Below are 7,200 nucleotides of genomic sequence, written 5' to 3'. Positions count from 1 at the left end.
AGGACGGTATGATTCTCACCGCCCAACGCCGGTTTACTCCACCACCAGCTACATAAACAGCTGTGACATAGTCCGCCAGCCAATCTTCCGGCTTGGTCGTGCCATCATATGTTTTTGTGTCTCGAGGCAGCTGGAAATTGCGTACCGGTGGCTCCTCTCCCATGATCCGTGGGCCAAAACATTTCGGGCCAGGAGGACCCTCAGATTCGATCATTTCGGAAAGATGTACTCGGTCCCGACCTCGTGCCTCGCATCCTCGGTCCGGCAAACATCTTTCCCCTGTGCGATCTCCCAAGGGGTTCCGGTAGACTCTTGTTCGCTCTACCTCGGAATCTCCCTCTCCGTATCTTTTCGGTTCCGCGGCTCTTGCCTGCCGGTACCTTGGAGGTGGCATCTCCTCATACGCTGCCCTTGCAGGTCGATAATTTTGCCCGGTCTCATGTCTACCGGCATGATTGTTTCCGGCATAGCCTCCTCTGCGTAGCCTCGTTCCGCCCCTTGGCTTTTCTACCGGCATCATGTTGCCCGGCTTGTTGTTTTCCGGCAAGAACCGGATCGTACACAGATCATCCGCCGTGCGTTCATCTCTTTTTCTCTTCTCCTGTCCGGATGGGGGGACGATGCCTGCCCATGGGACTTGCTTCCGGCATTCTTGGTTGAACGCGCGGATTTTGAGGCCGCGGCCTTGTTCAGCTTAGCCAGTTGCTCAGCGTTCTGCTGCTCAATAGTTTCTAGCAGCTCTCTAACACGCTCTTGCTATTTTGCCAAAGCATCTCCGGAAAGCGATTCACACAGACTCTACCGCAGCTTTAGCAGCTTTTATAGTTTTATCCGGGCTGCTGTACTTAGGTTTTTCCACGATGCTAACAGATGCAGAGGTACTTTTGCCGGTAAGAATTTCTTTGCGCAAATCCTGATCTAGGTTGCGAGCTTTTAGCCGGTTCTCCGGTATCCTAGCAGCATGCGCGCTAACGGAAGCAAAGCCATGGGCAGCGTTATACTCACGTAGGGTTAGGTTCAGCTCGCGCTGCGCCCGGATGATGTCCTTGCCGCTCTCGAGCACCTTTTGGCGCTGCCGGATCGATGTTTTGCGCGATGGGGGTGGCGAGGACGTTCATCGCCGCTTGGAGCGGTGTCTCCGGTGGTGCGGATGACGCTCCCGCTGCGCCTGCGTCGCGCTCCAACGGTGGCTTGGCCGCACGGGTCGAAGCCGCACGACCAGCACCTTCACCCACAGCCTTCTTTTCCTCGCACCAACCACGCCGGTCATCATTACCTCGACGCTGCCGGCGGCGCGGCCAGCACACGAGCCATCTTGGCGGGTCCGGTGCCACCAAGCACCGGCGAGAGGCGCCGGCGCACGGGGACGGTGCCGAAGTAGACGTGGTGGCTGCCAAACTCGATGATGCGGCCGTTCTTGGGGAAGATGCCGCCGTTGGCGAAGCAGCCCGCGTTGTCGTTGATGAAGTCCATGGCGTAGATGGCGCCGCACGAGCGCGGACACCGTACGCTCGCCGGAGATCTCGAGGATGCCCGCCCGAATGTGAACTCCTTCAAGCGCCACTTCATGCCCCACGGTGGGCGCCAACCGTCGTCGTGGCGAACGAGCGGATGCCATAGGATGGCTTAGATTGGGGCCGAATGGACGCTAGAGGATTCGGGGAGGGTTTGCGACTAGATGGGACGAACTTCCGGATGCTTTCCTCAAGAACACAACCAAAGGCCGGTATGCAAGAAGAGAGACAAGAGGAAGAACTCTTTACTAGATCGCTAGCTTCATTGATCTCAACATGGTTACAGGTGCTCGAATACAAGTTCTATCGTCTAATCTCTCTGTGGACACTCGCCTGTATGAGGCAGTACCCCCTCTCCTTATATAGGGGAGAGGGTGGCTTACAGAACAAGGAACCCTAATGGCATCTTTGACTGGACAAACTACTTTACAAAGCTACTTTAATCATAGATGACGCCGGGGTCCTCTTTAATCAGGAACGCTGACGTCCTCCGGCTTCTTTCAGCGTCATCTCTCTCTTTGGCGCCAGGGCTCTGATTAAAGCCACTTTGCTTAGCTCATCCTTGTCTTCTTGCTCTGAAGAGAATCTTTGACCAGTCCTGCCGACAGGCCCTTCTTTCCGGTAACTTCTTTACCGGGTTCCGGCATGCCCCCTTGGGGATGCCAGCTTAGCTTCACTTAGCCCAAACTCCTATCTTTGTTTCCGGTAAGAATATTAAACCGGTATCTCGATGGCTCAAACCATCCGGTTTGGCATGCCTTTGGCATACCGGGGGTTATCCCCCCAACAATATTGTTGCAACTTGTTATGCTTAATGCTTGTCAGTAGGGCCCGAGTGCCATGATCTCAGATCTGAACATGTTATTGTTTCATCATGATATTCATTGTTTATTGATCTTACCTGCAAGTTGTATACACATGTCGCTGTCCGGAACCGATGGCCCCGAAGTGACGAAATCGGGACAACCGGAGGGAATGGTAGTGACGTGAGGATCACATGTGTTCACGGAGTGTTAATGCTTTGCTCGGTACTCTATTAAAAGGAGTACCTTAATATCCAATAGTTTCCCTTGAGGCCCGGCTGCCACCGGCTGGTAGGACAAAAGATGTTGTGCAAGTTTCTCATTGCGAGCACGTACGACTATAATTGGAACACATGCCTATTGATTGCTTTGTACTTGGACACCGTTTTATTATTATCTGCAAATGCCCTGCTATGATTATTACATGAGTTTCTCTCATCCATGCAACGCCCGTCATCCGTCCCCGTGCCTACGATATTTTAATCCTCGCTGTTTACTAAAATCACTACTGCTGTCTTTGTTACTCTGCTGCTGTTATTTCACTACCGCTATCGCTATAAAACTGTTACTACTCGATAAACTCTTGCGAGCAAGTCCGTTTCCAGTGCAGCTAAATTGACAACTCCGCTGTTAAGGCTTCCAAGTGTTCTTTGTCTCCCCTTGTGTCGAATCAATAAATTGGGTTATACTACCCTCGAAGACTGCTGCGATCCCCTATACTTGTGGGTCATCACTCGCGCGGCCCTAACAGCTGCAAGTCCAGGGTAGGCGCCGACGTTACGCCGGCGAACCCAAACACGAACCCAGAACACCACCGTAGCAGATGCACCTGAGGCGACGGCACGAGTACTGCGAGCAGCACCCGCGCCAGGTCAACCCAGGAGCGTACCCATCGTCGGCGAGGACGAGCGCTCGCCGGAGTTCGTCGAGGCGAATCTCCGCGAGATCCAGAACGGAGGCGATTCGCCAGGAGAGGAAGAGAAGGGGAAAACTACGCGGACAGATCGATAGATCTGCACGCGGCGGTTCTAGTTCGGTAGGTGGCTACGACGGGGGAGCACGGAGCTGGCCGGAGCGAGGCGGCGGCCATGGCGGCGACGCCATCGCCACGGCATCGCAGAGAGGCTAGGGTTAGAGACGAAAAGCGAGAGAGGGCCGAGTGAGTGAGAGAGGTGGGCCGTTCGGCGCCACCGAACCCAAAAGGGATTAGCCTTATTGGGCTGTCCCTGGGTTTAGGTAAATGGGCTGGGCCCAATATGGGTCCAGGGGGTATTTTGGTCTTTTAACATTTAATAAAAGGCCAGAACTTTACCAAATTTTAATAAATCAAATACAACTCTAAAAATCCATTAAAAATTGGATTAATGAATGAAAAATAAATCTTAACAAGAATAAAATATGAAATGAAGGCTGTCACTCCAAAGAATAAAATATGAAATACTGGGGGTGTACGGTTGGACAAAAGGGTGGGTTTGCAGTCGCGGAGAAGGCGGTGTGGGCTTGGATCTTTATACCTGGCCTCACACCAAAGGAAGTGTGAACGGGGGCAAGTCCCTGCGGATGGCAAAAAGGGTGAGATCTCTTGTGGGAAAAGTAACGCACCTCTCGCGAGTGTATCAAATTGTGGCTGTCACTCCTTGTTCCGGGAAGGGAACTGCGAACGCGGCAGGAAAGGAACTCCACGAAGTTCTAATCAACCTGTGAAGACTGACGGGCATAGTTTTCATAATAAAAGCAAACTTTTAAAGAAATGATTTCAAAAACATGCATTGACCTACGATTTCCTGATCAATGGTCGTAGCTAGTACATCAAACACCTTTTTATTCTTTTAATAACTTGCTGAGTACCCCTGTACTCACTTTCTTTCGACACCCTTGCTAGACTGTGATCCGGAAGTGGAGGCTATCAACGATGGAGCACCAGAAGGAAGTTACGAGCTGGTCTACGAAGAACCTGATCTTACCGGCGGAGTGGAAGGCGTAGACTATGGGATAGTCTACGGACCAGATGACACGGAGGTGGAGGAGTAGTGACATACCCTAGCATCATAGAGCCGAGCAACGTAGAACTTACCTAAATAAGTTGTTGAGCTCTCTTTATATTTGTTATGAGTTGTAATCGTACTTAAGTAGTATTTTAGGGTGTTCTCATAGGACCTGTGAGAATACCAACTTGTTAAGACAATGTTTGTAATAAAGTATGGAATGTTATGACCTGCAATGTTTCTGTTGTACCACTCTGAGGGATATGGCAAATTGTGAAGAAGTCCCTTCGCAAAGATCATATCAACGACTTGTATACTACAACATGCAGTGGTATGCTGGGTCACCGCAGTGCCGTTGATCAGGAATTCCTTAATAGGTTCAACCCAAGTTGGTGCTTCCCGGACTAGGAACACTGGTACGTCTATCTCCATACTGTCCACCAGCATAGCTTCTTCCGGCTTAGACACTGCAGTCCCCGGGTTTACTGGAACAGTCCCCGGGTTTACTTCGTCAATGTCCATGGGCACAATGTGTGACTCCGGTACAAAACTTGACTCTGATTCCGGACTTGGTTTGATCGATGGAGTCCTTAGGTGAGCCAGAGCCACTCCGGGAGGAATTTCCTGCCGGGAGGAACCTAGCTTAGACAGAGTATCCGCGGCTTCATTTTCTGCGCGCGGCACATGGTGAAACTCACAGCCTTCGAAGAATCCGGCAATCTTTTGCACATGAAACCGGTACGAGGCCATGTTGGCATATTTCGCGTCCCAATCTCCGGAACATTGCTGCACCACAAGATCTGAATCACCATAGCAAATGATCCGGTGCGCACCAATTTCTTTTGCGACCTTGAGCCCATGGATCAAAGCCTCGTACTCAGCAACATTGTTCGATGCTCTGAAGTGCACTTGTAAAACATACCGGAGATGATCTCCCTTAGGTGAGGTAAGCACCACACCGGCACCCAGACCCTCCTTGAGTTTGGATCCATCAAAGTGCATCTTCCAGTATTCTATCTTGTGTTCCGGCGGTTTGTATTGCATTTCCGCCCAATCAACCAAGAAATCAGCTAAAGCTTGTGATTTTATGGCGTCTCTTCTTTCATACACCGGCACGTATGATGATACCTGAATTGCCCACTTGGCAATCCTGCCGCTAGCATCCTTGTTGCCCATGATATCGGAAATTGGTGCCTCACTCACCATCTTCATGGGGTGTTCCTCAAAGTAGTGCTTGAGCTTTGTGGCGGCCATGAACACGCCATAGGTCATTTTCTGGAAGTGAGGGTAGTTTTGTTTGGAGAGGGAGAGCACCTCGCTCAGGTAGTATACCGGTCTCTGCACGGTTTTTCCTTCCTCTTCTCTTTCAACCACAACTACCACAGTCACAACCCGGTTTGTTGCTGCTATGTACAACAGCATGGGCTCTCTTTCTAGAGGCGAAGCCAATATCGGTGCAGTGGCTAGCATTGTTTTCAGCTCTTTGAACGCTATGTCTGCCTGAGGGGTCCAGATGAAGGTATCAGATTTTTTCATCAAAGCATAGAGCGGTACGGCCTTTTCCCCCGACCTGCTTATGAACCGGCTTAGCGATGCCAAGCTTTCGGTAAACTTTTGCACATCTTTGAGCTCTTGCGGTATGATACGACTCCAACGTATCGATAATTTCTTATGTTCCATGCTTGTTTTATGATGATACACACATGTTTTATACATACTTTATGTCATATTTATGCATTTTCCGGCACTAACCTATTAACAAGATGCCAAAGAGCCAGTTGATGTTTTCTGCTATTTTTGGTTTCAAAAATCCTAGTAAGGAAATATTCTCGGAATTGGACGAAATCAACGCCTAGGGTCTTATTTTTCCACGAAGCTTCCAGAAGTCCAAAAGGGAAACGAAGTGGGGCGACTGATACGCGTACAGCACGCGTCCGTTGGGAACCCCAAGAGGAAGGTGTGATGCGTACAGCGGCAAGTTTTCCCTCAGTAAGAAACCAAGGTTTATCGAACCAGTAGGAGCCAAGAAGCACGTTGAAGGTTGATGGCGGCGGAGTGTAGTGCGGCGCAACACCAGGGATTCCGGCGCCAACGTGGAACCTGCACAACACAACCAAATTACTTTGCCCCAACGTGACAGTGAGGTTATCAATCTCACCGGCTTGCTGTAACAAAGGATTAGATGTATAGTGTGGATGATGATTGTTTGCAGAAAACAGTAGAACAAGTATTGTAGTTGATTGTATTCGATGTAAAGAATGGACCGGGGTCCACAGTTCACTAGTGGTGTCTCTCCCATAAGAAATAGCATGTTGGGTGAACAAATTACAGTTGGGCAATTGACAAATAAAGAGGGCATGACCATGCACATACATGTTATGATGAGTAGTGTGAGATTCAATTGGGCATTACGACAAAGTACATAGACCGCTATCCAGCATGCATCTATGCCTAAAAAGTCCACCTTCAGGTTATCATCCGAACCCCTCCGAGATTAAGTTGCAAACAACCGACAATTGCATTAAGTATGGTGCGTAATGTAATCAACAAATACATCCTTAGACATAGCATTGATGTTTTATCCCTAGTGGCAACAGCACATCCACAACCTTAGAACTTTTTGTCACTCTCCCAGAATTAATGGAGGCATGAACCCACTATCGAGCATAAATACTCCCTCTTGGAGTTACAAGTATCAACTTGGCCAGAGCCTCTACTAATAACGGAGAGCATGCAAGATCATAAACAACACATAGATAATAGATTGATAATCAACATAACATAGCATTCACTATTCATCGAATCCCAACAAACGCAACATGTAGCATTACAAATAGATGATCTTGATCATGTTAGGCAGCTCACAAGATCCAACAATGATAGCACAATTAGGAGAAG

The sequence above is a fragment of the Lolium rigidum genome, chromosome 6 (genome assembly GCF_022539505.1).
Source record: "Lolium rigidum isolate FL_2022 chromosome 6, APGP_CSIRO_Lrig_0.1, whole genome shotgun sequence".
Lineage (NCBI taxonomy): Eukaryota > Viridiplantae > Streptophyta > Magnoliopsida > Poales > Poaceae > Lolium > Lolium rigidum.
Note: the sequence above shows the minus strand (reverse complement) of the source record.